Source organism: Fundulus heteroclitus, unplaced genomic scaffold, assembly GCF_011125445.2.
Source record: "Fundulus heteroclitus isolate FHET01 unplaced genomic scaffold, MU-UCD_Fhet_4.1 scaffold_64, whole genome shotgun sequence".
Lineage (NCBI taxonomy): Eukaryota > Metazoa > Chordata > Actinopteri > Cyprinodontiformes > Fundulidae > Fundulus > Fundulus heteroclitus.
The window spans coordinates 1,153,506-1,169,671 of NW_023397077.1; the positions used below are offsets into that span (position 1 = coordinate 1,153,506).

A 16,166-nucleotide genomic window follows, 5' to 3' on the forward strand; every position below is an offset into this window, starting at 1 on the left:
CACCGTGCAGGATTGTTGACCATTTACCAATTTTAACATTTGAATGGAACAGACATGCTCCATCAACTACTTTGTTACATGTGGTTATTTTTTTCTATGAGAATGGCACAGCTAATATAAACCCATTTTACCTATATCATTTCACACATCTTCGAGTGTCAGTCTGTGATTTTTAAAGTATAGTAAAAATGAAACATAAATGTAAGGCTATATTTTTAGGATATAGCCTAAAAATATAATGGGATGATGTACGCCACTGTTGTGTTGGAAATAGATCACAGGGTCTTCCATGAAGGAGAAAAACTGTGCCCATGTTCTTAAAGAAGAGACGTCATTTTAGGAAAAATCTTAAATTTCCCACATTCTAAAAATGTACTTAAAATGTTACCTCGATGAGATATACGTTATTCACAAAACACCTCCAGTCTTAAAAGATCTCCTCAAGTGAAAAAATGTTAGGAGTAATGACAGAGCTGATTGGCTGATCCACCACCCAAAAAGTGAAGAAAATTAGCACATAAACTTCTTGAACAATTATCAATATATAGATAACATAGGAACATAATTTTACTGAGGATAAATAAATGACAGGAAAAATATTGAATAAAAATTAAAAAAAATGTACAAAGAATATGGTACAGAGGAATTATAATGTTTCTCTTTTTAATATAGCATAAAAGCTACCGATTTGTTACCAGAGGTAGCCTCGTGAGACCATCCTGATCTCGCGAGCTTTCAAGGTTTCACTCGCAGATCAGTCTGGCTACTTTCTGGTAAAGAAAATTTGGAGACGTTCACCAAACGAACGTCCAATCAGCGTTGGCTTTGAGGCGGGTTGAGGTGTGACGCAACGAGAAGCGCGACAGTTCAGTCTAAAGAACATGGCGGCTTCAGCCGACGAAACTAGCGTTAGCGTGGCTATCGAGCAAGTTTTATCGGAATTACAGAGTATTTCTTTGCTGAGCTAACGAGCCTTTACCTGCAGCAGCAAGAGTAGCTTGGCTTGTGGTTGTGTTTTCGTCGTCGCTCGTAACAGAGCGACGACGAAGCATGTTGACGAGTACATCATATGCTTCGTTGATCTGATTGGTTTATTTGGCCCGTCTATCACCAACATAGGCCAATCAGCTAACCAGTATTTTCGCCCCTTCCCAAAATTACTTCAACGGAAGGTTTCCAGATGGATATGCGGAGCAAATCCATCTGGCGGAGTCAGTTAATACTAGAGGCATGCCAATCTCAGTTTATGGTTTAAACCCCATCGATCGCCTTAAGCAGTTGTAAAAGCTTCAACCAAGGCTTTATGGTTTCAGTGGCTCCAAAATCTCTGTTAAAGAGACCTAAAAGGCACTTAAACTCGATTATATGTGAAAGAAAAAATGAAAACAACAAAAAACAAGAGAAGAGAGACGAAACTGGCCAGTAAAGAGTATAAAACGGAAACTAATAGAAATCTAAATAGGGCAAAGTAATGATTAATAATAAAAATAATTGAACTTTATTGATCTCACATCTTAACCCATCCCCTTGGGTAGCAGTGGGCTGCCACTGTGCGGCGCCTGGGGAGCAATCAGGGGTTAAGGGTCTTGCTCAGGGACCCAGAGTACTGGGACCGGGGATCGAACCGGGTACTTGCAACCTTCTCTGAGTGAAAGCGCGCTGCTCTAACCACTCGGCCACGACTCCCCGGATTATGTGATGTAGTGGAAATAAAAGAGGTGCAGCGTTGCGGGGGGACACGTTTTGATGAACACTTCCTTATAGCCTCGGTGGGTAAACTTGAATTTACAATGGAAATTGACGTAAAGTTGTTAAAAAGGAACAGTTTCCAAGTGAAAGAAATGGATCCTTTCATAAATAAAAGATCACAGATTTGTGTAAAAGGAGAGTGAGGAAAAACTAGCCCTGCGTTTGTGTTACAAGTTTTTTTTTGTTTTTTTTATATATTTTAAAAAGCACCAGAGAAAAACCTTCTATTTGTGAATGTGTGACTAAACCTCTCTTTTGTACGAAGTAATTAGGTTGAATGTTATGGATTCGAAAATGTTAATTTGTGTCAATAGAACTGCAGCTCTGAATCCAAATACATTTCGCAGATCGACTGGCAAATATTTTTTTGTTAAAAATTTGAAAAAAGAGATAGACTTTTTAAAAATAAAGTTTGGCATTTTTGCATTGAATATCTGTCCCAAATTAAATAAATAGAAAGGTTAACATAACTTGACCCAAAAATAATTCAGGTTAATCTAAAATAATTGGAACCGAGGATAAGCAGTAAATAAGGGTTGAGTTGATTTACTGTAAGACAAATTAAGCTTCTGACGCATTGATGCTGTGTTGATTTAGGTAAAAACTCAGTATTTCAGTATAAAATTGCACATGGGATATAATTAAAAATAGATAAAAGACACACTGTTAACTGTAGAAATACCAGATTGGTGGTTGTTATACTGTAATCATCGAATATTATTAGAAATAAAATAGCAAAGTGATACAAAGCTGAGATTATATCACTGATTTTACCCTTAGGTAAAACGAAAAATAACAGCGAACAGTAAAATGCTTGTAACAATAATGATTCATCACAAACCGGTTCGTTTAAAGGGAGTCATAAAATAGACTTTGAGAAGCAATACATGATATGATTAACAAGTTTTGAGAAATTAAGAGCAAGGCTCATTGTCTTTTGATTTTGACAAATGTGTCAAAATCACAGGTGAAACAGGTGAAATTAAATAGTTTAACTTTAATCAAAATCAGAATGAGAAATACTTTAATAATCCCAGAGGGAAATTACTGTTTCAGTACTACCGCCATCACATACATCACAAACATTTCAGGGGGAGACGATTTACTGCGGCCTTGCTGCCAAGGACACCGCTTATACGGTGCCCACAGGGCGCTGCCATTACTCTGTGGAAAGATAGGGGCAACAAAAGGAAGGTGGGTGGAAAAACCAAACTTTATCCTAATACAGAATACTGTTTGAGATATCAAAAACCTCGGCATGAGAAGCACAAATAAGACGAGACACATATAAGCATAGGGTTAACATTGGAGACCAGTCGCGTGTAAGTTCATGAGATAAATTTCAGTCAGTAGTGTGTGCTTGTTGTATGGAGTATCAAGGCAAGTGTCCTTGATACGTTGGAAAGTCTTTATCACTCAAGCCCCAGCTTAAAGCATCCACAGACGTTTGCGGGGGGGGGGGGGGGGGGGGTAGTTCTGTGCCATTCCGCCATAACATCCAGGGGGAGTTTTTAGATAGTAGGAGAGCCTAATTAAAATACAGAATTTGTTATGAAAAATGTATGAAATTGAATTAAATATGAATAGTTTTTTGAGGGAAGCTTTTTGACACAATTTTAATACAGCTAAAAGAGGACATTAGATGGGCTTCAGGATATCTGAAGGCCTTGTTAATTTCATTAAAGCCATAAATGTATGCCAAGCTGAGGCGAACCTTGAAAGATTTCCAGGGGGACAGTAAGTCTGCTAAGGTCAAAAAGATATGATAAAACAAATCTGACCATCATATAAACATTTAAGGAGATTAACCAGCTGGGTCGGTGTGTTCTGCTCAATATCTGACTTGATGATTTTCACAAGGGGTCAAAGGAAACTCTTATTAAGAAATATTAAAGGACACCTGGAGTGTCTGCAATCAGATCAATTAAAAGTAGCCTGCTCATATAATATGTACACCCTTAGATTGTAAATACGCTTAAAGGTTTAAGTTCCCTTTTTTTAGGTAGGATTTTCATTCCAGAATAATTGAAGTTGAGTATAATGATAATCACGTTTTTGTGTTTTATTTATAGAGTTGAGGTCTGTTAAGCATGAAGGGACAAACAATGTTCTAGATTCTCAGAGATTCCGGCTTTAGCAAAATGGTGGAAGCTTCAGATCTAAAGGTTTAAATTTAAAAAAAATGTATGTATCTGTATAGCTCAAAGATTGACTCTAAGCGTTGGTTTAGACAGTGTTGTCAATGTGCTAAATTCCTGGGGGAAAACTACAATCTTTGCAAAAAGCACAAGATGTTCATAAACTTACAGAAAATTGTTGCTTGAACTGATAAATAACTATGTAGGAAAGTGTAAACTGTAAATTGGTTCACTTAAAAGTTTTATCTAAGACCAACGGAGATTTGGAAAGGTGCATATATTGGAATGCAATACTAGCCGTGAATTAACTTGATAAAAAGGTCCAGAAAGAAATCAAGAGAAATCATCCAAGAGAGAGTGAGGAATCGGAGGCAACAGATGAGAGAACTGCAATGGATCCGGGAGAAGAAAACAAGTGGGATTTAGAAAATATCTCTCTCCTCACTTCACATCGTCAGCAGAAGGAAATTGAATTTGGGCCAAAAGTTTTATTTACAAGATTAAACTGAGTGACTCGGTCTCTCTATTGATCACGCAGCACCTTCACACACAAACAGCGCTGTCCATGGTGCTGTGACTTTGAACCGGCGACAAGCATTGACATGGTCACATCGCTGCTGCTGGTGGGAAAATTGGTCGTAGATGCAGTTTCTTGACTATGCTCACACACAGAGCTTGGTTGTGTTATTGCAACAGCCCTTTCTTTCTTTCTTTTTTGTTATGTGTGTGCTGGTCATGGACATACCTTCTTTAATATGGCTATAAAAAAGCTTGTTGCATTTGTGTTTTGTTTTTTGTTTATTTTGTTTTGTTTTTTGAGGATTAGGGGTGTGTCAGCCCAGTTGGGACACAGAAGAGGGTGCATGGCTAAAAAAGTTTGGGAACCACTGTATTAGACCATCTGATATTTCAAAGACTTCCTTTGGCAAAGATGCTGGCAGATCGCATTCTGCTTTCAGAGGCGAGAACTGGAGAATGGTGGTTGATGGACATTGCTCTTCCTGGAAGGACAGTCTGCAGCTGTCCAGAATGCAGACATGGAGAGGCCACAAAAGGAACACTGAAAATGGACAGAAAAACACAAGGCTAACAGAGGCGTTGGAGAACCTTCAACAGACCTCTGAAGCTGACTTGTCAGCGACAAAAACAATGATGAGTTCGGCAAACACACCTTCAGCATTCACTTCAGATGGTTTGAAACTGTTATGAACTTATCACAAGTGGTGAAGGTGTTTCAATGGCCGAGGCACTTGGGACCAGGTGGGACACAGGAGATGACGAGGTGATCCCACATGGATTAACTCAAACCCAACATGGACTGTAAACACTTTGTGGGTTTGCTGGGGTTGCCAAAAGAAGAAGCACCAGAGAAAAACCTTCTTTGTCCTGACCAGGTCCACGCATAAAACACAAAGATCCAAATACACAGGTCCAGACATGTGGACACACATACGCATTCATACAAGATCCACCGATTAAACTGCAGATACTAAGGCTGTACAGAAAATTAAAATAGGCACAAAATTAATGCTGAGGTTTTAAACACAGGTGATCAATATAAAGGTATAGGAGCAATTACACAAACATAATATAAGAAATTAAGGATCACTAGTTAATTTCACGAAGACTGTGGCCTAACTTCAGAAGAACTGTAGAAATAATAATAATAACAGTAATAATAATAATAATAATAGTAGTAGTAGTAGTAGTAGTAGTAGTAGTAGTAGTAGTAGTAGTAGTAGTAGTAGTAGATCAATTTAAATTGTAGAAGAGAATCTCTCTCTCTGATTAGTGTCTGGTTAATTTTTCTTCCTTTTGCAGGGTTTAAAGGTGCATAGCCACATTATTTGCCGTTTTTATTCATTTATACGTCAGTAGCTTACTCTGGCTGTATACAAAGTTGTTATGAAAGATTATCTCGTTCTGCTGGCATATTAGTTGTTATTTTGGGAATACAGTGTGAACGATGGTGTTCGCTGAAGCAGATGCTAAACCTGCCGATTGCTCGGATATGACCGCCTAGTTAACTGACATGACTAAATGTTCTGGTATGCGGCTCTTAAAATTGCTGTTAGATCATTTTATTTAATTAATAATGGTTGGTCTTTGATCATACTGAGCTGCCGCTTTACTGCGAGGCATTGCAGAGGGTCTGGCTCGGTCCGGCATTATTTAATTTTGATTTATTAATTAAGCAAACCGGCATTATGATGGTTCTGCAATACTGTTGCTAGATGACAGCACATCTGTTTTTATCTGCTAATCGCGCCCAGCACTGGGGCTGTTTTTCTCCACAAAAAGGACCATCAAGACATTATCGGGGTGGAGGCTTGGTGTATAAAACCTTCTTTTATCATGATCAAACGTTTTTTGTTTTTTAAGCATATAGTGTGGCTATATACCTTTAAATTAAAAACATGAAAGCTGAGAACTGGATGCTTAATAAATGACTGAACCAGAAAATGAAATTGTGTGTGTTATGTGTGAAAACAAATGTTAAGTGTATGAAACAGGTTTAAAGTCTCAGACTATTTATCTAAAGCTGTATGAAGCAGTTAAATGAACAGGGGGAGATGTTTTTAAAGAGTAATGATGGGTTACTGTTCACAGGTGAGTTTAAAGTTTAACGGTTTGTTTCCAACCCATTCAAACAGGAGGTTAGAAAAAATGTCCAAGGTTGAGTAGATAAACTGTCTGTTGAGGCCAAGAGAGATTATTAAAATATGTAATTAGAGGGGTTAGAATCGGCGTACACTTTAGAAGTCCTTTGATTTGATGCACGGTCAAGCTTAAACTGATTCACAAAACTACTTCCTGTCTCCTCCCTAGGCTATGCCCACTTCCTGAATATGAACCAATGTAAAGCTATTAGGCGCAACCACTTGCTTTTACTCAGCTGAGCTTTTAATAATAAGAAAAAATATGTAGGAATGCTTCTGGTTAAAAATAGAATATATATTTTTTTTAAATCTACAGAATAGTACATCTTTAACAAACTGTTTGGGTTTAAAAAAAACACATGTATTTCTAACTGGTTCACCTAAAGTTTCCACATAAAGATTTTTAATATAATTCTTTATTGAGACTAACTGTGCATTGAATGAAGTAATATGAGCCTTGACACATAGTAATGAGTAGAAACATTCATGGAATGGACAAGATGATAAAATTATGTTACAGAGAACTTTAAACTGTCAGACATTGAAAGGTAAGACACACCTTGAATGATTTGTAATAAGAATTACTGAGAACTGCTGAATATATATTTAGACATTTAGATTACTTGCATGTAATGACTGCAGTGCAGGAATATTAAGCTAATAGCGAAGTAATTGTGAACATGAATATCTGGAATGTAAAAGTGTGTGAAGGAAGTTTGGAATAAATGACGAATGCATGAGAAGCTTGAAAAGAACACTAATTGTACTTTTTGTTTATGTTTTAGAACAGAATATGAAGCCTTGTGTTTTGCCGAGCCATCTTAAATGAGCAGCTTATTAAGGGGAAATGAAAAGTGAGCTGCCCGAGCCAGTACCAAACACACGTTGCCATCCAGTCGAATCATCTCTTACAAGCAGGGGAACAAGAAGAAGACTGACGAAGATGTGGAAGAAGGCGCCAGAGAACTATGATTAATTATCCTGATACGTAGGAGAGACACCAGAAGAATCCTAATCCACAACTTTCTGCACGATCAAGTACATTTTTTGCCATGTGCTCTGACCACGGCTCAAACGCTTTTTTAAACGTTGCATTCTTGATGGACTCTTTTCATATTATATTACTGTTTTATTTTAACTGCCCTATTCCACTGACTTACATGATCCTGTTTAATTTTTATGTGTTATGACAGTTATACTGGGATGTTGAATCATGTTGATCATTATGGTTATATGATAAAGAGTGGAAATGGTCTGCTTCAGACCCACACACCAGACGTAGGGTTTATGCAATCTTTTTGCTTTGACATAGGAAGAATCAGGATTTGATTGGCACCAAAGATCCCTATAACACTTGGTAATGGTAATTTTCTGATTCAATACGGGGTTTTCTGGCTCAGTTTTGCCAAGAGTGGGATCTCTTAAAGAGAAGATGGTGTTTTCTGATGGTGAAAGGCCCAGTCCGCCCTGTAATGCCCCCTACTGGTACTCTTGAATTTGTAAGGTATGGAGATAATGGATGTTTATCCATAGAAATGGTGAGCAGATAATCAAGTAGGAGGTTTTTCGGAGCGGGGGAAGAGTAGACGGATTTGACCTTGTTAGTAAACAGACTTATCTTACCTAATGTAAAATAATTAGATTAGATTAGATTAGATTAGATTAGATTAGATTAGATTAGATTAGATTAGATTCAACTTTATTGTCATTACACAGGTACATGTACAAGGCAACGAAATGCAGTTTAGGTCTAAGCAGAAGTGCAATAGCAGCAAGTGCAGGATATTCAATGGTTCCATAAGTACAGGATATGGATATGTACTGAATAAATATAGAGATGAATACTATTATAAACAGAATTTTACTGACAGATTTGTCCTATGAATATAATATAAAGATAACTAGTATTGTGAACTAAATTTACTGCTGGATATGTACCGAATATAATATACAGGTGGATATTACTATAAATAGTGTTTTCTGTATATTATGCTATTGTACAATAGCATAATATACAGATGATTGTTATTATAACAGTTTACATGTACTATGAATATATGTACAGATGGCTATTACTATAAGCAGAATTGTGAGCATAATATACAGGTAGCTATTACTATAAAATGAATAAATAAAGTTTGGACAGAAGCTATTTAAATTAAAGTGCAGTGGAAGGTAATTGCATATTACAGTTAAAGTACGGTATTACAAATGTATATGTAAACATTTGGTACTGTGAATAAACAGTCAGCAGTGCAAATCAATATTCAGTCATAGTAATGCAGGATGCATGTAAACAGTTGTTACAATAGTAACATTCAGGAGTGCAGGTGAACATTACAGTCTTGTAAATAACAGAATAACAAAATAGAGGTAGGTGTGAGGAGTGAGAGGAGAGTCTATCAGTGAGGGTTAGAGTTAAATAAAGAGACAGCTCTGGGTAAAAAGCTGTTCTTTAGTCTGCTGGTACTGGTCCGGAGGCACCTGAAACGCCTGCCGGAGGGCAGGAGAGAAAACAGTCTGTGGGCTGGGTGAGAGGAGTCCTTAAGGATGCTGCGAGCTCGATATAGTCAGTGTTTCTTCTGGATGTGGTCAATGGTGGGTAGTGGAGTCCTAGTGATGTACTGGGCGGCTTTCACCACCCGCTGCAGGGCCTTACGCTCTGCAACAGTACAGCTCCCATACCACACTGTTGCACAGTTGGTCAGGATGCTTTCTATTGAGCAGCGGTAGAAGTTCACCAGGATAGTCGAGGATAGCTGGTTTCTCCTCAGTGTCCTCAGGAAGAAGAGGCGCTGGTGAGCCTTCTTGACCAGGCAGGAGGTGTTGGTTGACCAGGACATGTCCGCTGAGATGTGGGTCCCCAGAAACTTGAAACTGGAGACACACTCAACAGCCATTCCATTGATGTATATGGTGTCATGCGTGCCTCTTGAATCTTTTCTGAAATCCACGATGAGTTCCTTCGTTTTGATGGTGTTGAAGAGCTGGTTATTGTCAGTGCACCATGTGGCCAGGTGCTGGATCTCCTCCCTGTAGGCTGTCTCATTGTTGTTGCTGATGAGACCAATCACCGTAGTGTTGTCCGCAAACTTGATGATGGAGTTGGATGCGTACACAGGTTTGCAGTCGTGGGTGAAGAGGGAGTAGAGAAACGGGCTTAGCACACAGCCCTGTGGTACACCAGTGTTGAGTGTGATGGACGTGGAGCAGTTGGAGCCTGATTAGACGTTCTGGGGTCTGTTGGTCAGAGAGTCCAAAATCCAGTTGCACATGGAGGTGTTGATGCCCAGGTATTGAAGTTTGGCTATTAACTTAGATGGGATGACAGTGTTGAATGCCGAGCTAAAGTCAACAAACAGCGTAAGTGTTGTTATTGTCCAGATATGTGAGCACAGAGTGCAGTGCCATGGAAACTGCATCCTCTGTGCTCCTATTGCTGCGGTATGCAAACTGGTGTGAGTCCAATGTGAATGGTAGCAAGTCTTTTAGGTGTGCCAGGACCAGCCGCTCAAAGCACTTCATTACGATTGGTGTGAGTGCTACAGGGCAGTAGTCGTCAAGGCACTTTGGGCTGGAGTATTTTGGCACTGGCACAATGGAAGTGCATTTGAAGCATGTTGGTACAGCTGCTGAAAATGAGCTGCTCCGCACATGCCCTTAGCACGCGTCCAGGGATGTTATCTGGTCCAGCTGCCTTGTGCGTGATGATTCTGCTCAGTGCGTTGCAGACATCTGTGGAGGAGAGAGTGATTGGCGGGTGGTCGGCTGAGGATTTGAGCTTGGTGGCAAGTTCACTGTTGTCTCTTTCAAAGCGAACATAAAAGTCATTCAGCTCAGTCAGGAAGTTGACATCAGTGGCTGCAGAGGTGGAGTGAGTGGGTTTATAGTCACTGATGGCCTCAATTCTCTGCCACATGCGTCGGGGGTCAGCGTGGAAAAGTGTCCCTGTATCTTAAGCTTGTAGCAGTACTTGCCCTCTTTGATGCTCCTTTTCAGATTTGCTCTGGCTGAGCTGTAGATGCTTGTGCATCTCCTGATCTGAAGGCAGTGTTGCGTGTCTTCAATAGGAGTCACACCTTCTCGTTCATCCATGGCTTCTGATTTGGGTATGTGGTGATCTGCTTCTGGGTTGTAACATTGTCAATAGTGGTATTAATATAATCCAGTACAGAGGAGGCGTAACAGTCAATGTCTCTGTGAGAACCACTGATGGCTTGAGAAGCAAACATCCTCCAGTCTGTGTGTAGAAACCTTTCCTGAAGTGATGAATCTGCTCCTGCAGGCCACACCTTGATGGTTTTCACTGATGGCTTCACAAGATTGATGAGAGGTGCATATTTGGGGATGAGGAACAAAGAAAGGTGATCTGACTGACCCAGGTGGGGAGGGGCGTCGCGACGTAGGCTCCAGCCACACATTCCTTTGCACACAAAATAATGTGTGCATAGGAACTTAAAACAGGCCTTATTCAATTAGTTGAAACCTAAATTATAGATAAATGCTTAGACTTTGGTCTTGATTATTAAAAAATGTTCCAGTTGATGTTTGTCTAGCATATATTTTGGAGCTGATTTCGTTGTGCTGTGCCTTTTTTCACTAATGAGGACAGGACATAGCAAGGTCCTAAATATAGTATTGAGGACAACAGCCGTTTGCAATATTTTTTTTCTATTTTTTTCCAGTATTGTCATTCACCAACACATGGTACTCATATTTTATAGCCCGGGAGTGGGCAGCCAACCTGGCTTTGTAAACAAGAGATTGGAGAACAACACAAAGAGAGAATGTGTGACGTTTAATCATAGTCCATCTAAAAAGATACTGTTACTATTTTTAGTTCCTTCTATCTAAAATAATGACATTAATAGCTCCTTTAATCTAGCTTCTCACACTGTGTTTACACTGAGGGTGAATGTGGCAGGCCAAGAGAGATTTACATGATATCCCTTAGCACAGGTCCCACATGTGAGCGACGTGACACAAAACGACGTGACACTAAATGACATGATACAAAGTGACGTCACTCAAAGCGACGCCTCGCAAACCCACAGAGGCAGTCCTGGCGATGCAAATTGCATGATTTTAGCGATTAAAGCAAAGCCAGAGTGACACGAATTGAGTGTCAGGATCTGGGTTTTTGTTTTGACTGTTTGTTTATTTTGATCTATTAGTTAAACTCTCCAGCTTTAAAGCTCAGTTTTGGTTTCGGGTTCTTTCTTGTTTGGTTTCTGGTATAGCTTGTGTTCTGTTTAGTGTTAGGTTTTGGTTCTGTTTTGGGTTATGGTCTAGTTTGGATTTTATTGTGGTTTGATTTTGTTTATTATCACTTCACTTGGCCTGCTCTGTTTACTTCTCTGTATCCAGCCTTTAATCAGTCACTCAGTTCACCTGCCAGCTATCTGCCAGCTCACCTCGTAGTCAACACCCAGTCACTCCTCTTCTCCAGTCACCATCCAATCAGTGTCAGTTTTCTTCCAGTCACTTCCTTGTTCCTGATAAGCTCCACCCATGTCAGTAATTAGTCTTCACTCCTGTTCACCTGCTCACTCCCCTATATAGTCCTGTCACAAACCTCTGCAATCTGCCAGATCAATTCGAGCCACTTGGTGAGTCTTATCCAGCGTTGTATTTCTGATAGCCCTGTTGATATCGACCCGATTGCCTTTTTGACTCTGAGCCAGCCTGATCCCTAAACCTGATTTTCTTGCCCTGAATGATTGCTTACCTGTTTTTCTGACCTGGACCTGCCTTGTGATATTCTGAGTTTGCCTTATCCTTGTCTGTACTTCTGTCTATTTTGGACTGCCTTTAGTGTACCGGAGTTTGGACTGCCATTTTGATCATTGAGTCTGCCTGTCCCTGTTTTATTATTAAATCCTGTTTTTTGCTTAAAACCTCTCTTGTCTGGCTGAATACTGGGTCCTCTGTCTCTGGTTCGTGACAGCGAGGGATGCGCAGCGACAGTTGTTGGAGTTAAAAAAGCAGAACTTTTGTTTTTGGTCTCGCCACCAATCAGGAACTAAATATAGCTGTGACATGGGGTGAAGATGGGATCAAGATGGTGGCGCAGGAGTCTGCAGCAGCCACTGCGCTTATTTTGTTTGTTTTTGTGTTTTTGTTCGTATTGTCAACACTCCAAGCTCTAATACAATACAAAAAAGACGAGCTGTTGGAACTGCAATCCAACCCGAGTGCACAGATTGTACCGACCATCGAAACAGCACTTTATTCATACCAATCTGACAATAGAGGCTCCACTCTATCCGCTCTGGAGGCTGAGTGAAGAAGGAGACGGCGAGGCAGTCGGGCAGGCCTGCTGACTTGGCTGAAAGCTAACCCATACAGACCACCATTTCCAAGCCTTATTCTGGCCAACGTAAGATCCCTCGCTAACAAACAGACGAGATCCGGTTATGAATTGCCGCACATAAGATGGACAGCTGTGTAGCGATTTTCACAGAATCGTGATTAGATGGCAATATCCCCGATGAAGCGAGGGGGCTGAAGACGGCATCCACGCGACATGTGGAGAGGCATCAGTAACATTACGGACTACAAGCGCAGCGACCAGTGGCTCAGCAATGATCTGGCTCTCCCTGACACCTTAAACAGCTTCTTTGCACTCTTTGACTCTCCAAGCAGCAGGGAGCCTGAACATCTTCCCCAGCCAGAGACATAGCTTCTCATCCTGAAGCTGCACCAAGTAACCTCTTCCCTAAAAAAGGTCACCATCAACAAGGCTGCAGGTCCAGTCGTGGTCTCAGGTCGGACACTTAAATTGTGTGGTGACCAATAACTTTTTTTTGTCTTATTATTAACAGCTTTATCGAGGCCGCTCTCTTATTTTTACTCTATGGCTCTCTAATAAAGTGTTATCCCTCTCGTCATCGGACACAAATCAAATTAAACTTATTTGCGTTTCTATTTTGTGCTGTAAATTGTGAGTCAAACTCAGATTTAGAAGCTGGTAAATAAAATAAACAAAGTGAGAACACACACACACAGGTAGATTATCAGAGTCTAGTCCATGAATCTGCTGCAGAGATATTTCAGGTTGTCTGTGGAGGTTTGACTGATCTGAGTGTCTCTTTCTTTCTTTCTCTCACTCCAGCCTGTGCCACTGATGAATCTGAAAATCCCCAGGATCCTGTTGTGGATGTTGTGTGTAACTTTATTGCAGTTTAATTGAAATTCTGTTCTAATTCTATTTCCATAATCTATTTTATGATGGTTGTGTTATTGTAACTGCAACTGCAACTTTTATTTTTAAATTGTCTGTTCTATTCATATAAACATGCCACATTAAACATGCCATGTTTAATGTGGCTACAAAAAAGCTTGTTGCATTGGGGTTTTTTTGTTTTGTTTTTTTACTTATTTATTTATTTATTTTTGAAGGTGTGGGGGATTGGGGTGCATCAACCTGGTTTAAGGGGGTACGCTGCTAAAAAAAAAAAGTTTGGGAACCGCTGCTCTAGGACATTCATGATATGGGGTGTCCATGCAACAATTCTTCAGTCACTGATGACTGATCTTGGTATCAAAACAAAGCAGGATTTCTTCCACAACACTGGAATCTTTTCCTGTGAGAGTTGAAATTGAAGAGTTACTGCAAAATCCAACAGAACTGTTCTGCACAGGCCTTCAGGTCCAGAGGGCTGACACCATCTGGACCTGCAGGGTCCTCACCATACTTTTAGAGACAGATAGATGGCAAAAGCATTTCTAAGCACTTCTTAAGAGTTTTTAATTATCTGTTTTTAACTGCAGACTTTGGATATTATGATGTTTTAATCTTGATTTAAATTCTGCTTTTGACGCGGTGGACCAGGATGTTTTTTATCATGCCTGGACCAACCTCTAGGGTTTAAGGGCACAGTTCATGCCTGTATGGCAGAACCATTTCCATCTTGTTGGGTCAGTTTTCCTTCTCTGATGCCGTTTTGAATTGTGGGGTACCTCAGGGCTCCATCTTAGGACCTTTTATTTGGCCCTCACTTTTTTTGGGCAATGGGTTACGTTTTGGTCTAACGTGTCATTTAGGTTTAGGTTAGGTTTGGACCAAAGAAAGGGTTGAAAATTAGGTCCTTACTTTGTGTGTGTGTGTGTGTGTGTGTGTGTGTGTGTGTGTGTGTGTGTAATAATAGTGATAATATAGTAATATCATCTTTATTGTCATTGAAACATACATTACAACGAAATGTGTTCTCTGCTTTTATCCCATCCCCTTTGGGGAGCAGTGAGCTGTCATGTGCTCGAACCGGGTACTTGCATCCTTCTTTGAGTGCAAGCGCGCTGCTCTAACCACTAGGTCAACTTTGTGTGTGCGTGCGTGCGTGTGTGTCTGACAAAGGTTCAGGTGTGCCGGCAGTTTGTTGTTGATAACTTTATCGCTTCCTTTACGGGGTGTGGATGTTAGGGTAGGAGGGGGACCTGTGGGCCTCAGTGCGTAGGGGCCCCTGGGTGTTTCAGGCCCTGCCTGAAACACTCTCAAGCAGGTGGAGACGAGTATTGTGTGGCAAAACCTAGCCAGTGGAACTGGGGCTTTAGTGGCTTTAATTTTGTGTTTCCGTCACTTATTAATTAGATCTAAACCACTAACCTTTCTCTCTCCCTTGCAGTTGTTTCCTGTGAGTGCTCCCGGCAGATCCCTGTTTCCTACTAGCAAATTTTTTCAATAAATATTTGAAAACATGTTCTGTACTTGATTGAATTTCCAGGATCTTCTTCTGGCATTACAACTACATAGAAAATGACCTCCAAAAACATTAAGTTGAGACATAAATTAGCTTAAATTAAAAAAATTAGAACAAAATGAGCAACAAAGAACATTAAATGTAGATCACAATATCACCCTGAAGTCTCTAATATGGCTCCTGCAAATGTTTTCTATTTCTCAAGTGAATTTTAGGAGAAACATTTGAGGTTAAACTGACACAAAAGTCAGCATGGAATGAGATCTCAAATTTGTCTCCTGTGACATAAGAGCAACATTTGATTGACAAAACCTTCTACTCGGAAAGACAGGTGGGGACCAGCAGCAACCCATATTTTACCGCTGTCACTAATACATGGATTGATGGAAATGTCATTATTTAGGTTTTTGTTTGTTTTGCTTTGGACGTTTCTGGACTTTTCCTATCAGCCTGTCACCCATCAGCCACTATCCAATCAGCTTCGCCATCAGTCAATTAGCCACACATTAACGCCACCTGCTGCCAGTAATTACATTCAACTGTGGTCACCTGTTCACCGGCCTACATATACCTGCATTAGCCAACCCGTCCCTGCCAGACCGTCTTTTCTCTTCCTGTCTGATCTGATCTCATCTCGATGGGCCCTTCCTCTACCAGTTCCTGTGTGCTCAGTCAGCTGGACTCTTCAGATAAAAGTTGCCTGTGTCCCCATGAGTCCCACCAGCTTCCTCTGCCCGTTCTGATGGTTCCCCGGTCCACATTGCCTGTTCTGCTTTGTCACTACTGCTTTGTCCCCTGCTCATCCCTGCCTGCCTGCACCATCACCCAAAACTCATCTGTCAAGTCTGGTTCTTCTTGCTAGCCTAACCCGCCACTACTCATCCCTCACAATAAAACTTTTAAAAAAAGAAACTAACTCT

General features: G+C 40.4%; 1 protein-coding gene across 9 annotated transcripts in view; it reads right to left on the reverse strand.

The window, feature by feature from the left end:
* Positions 1–16,166, reverse strand: part of syk (spleen tyrosine kinase) — a 150,345-nt gene that overhangs the window by 16,541 nt on the left and 117,638 nt on the right. The window lies entirely within an intron of this gene.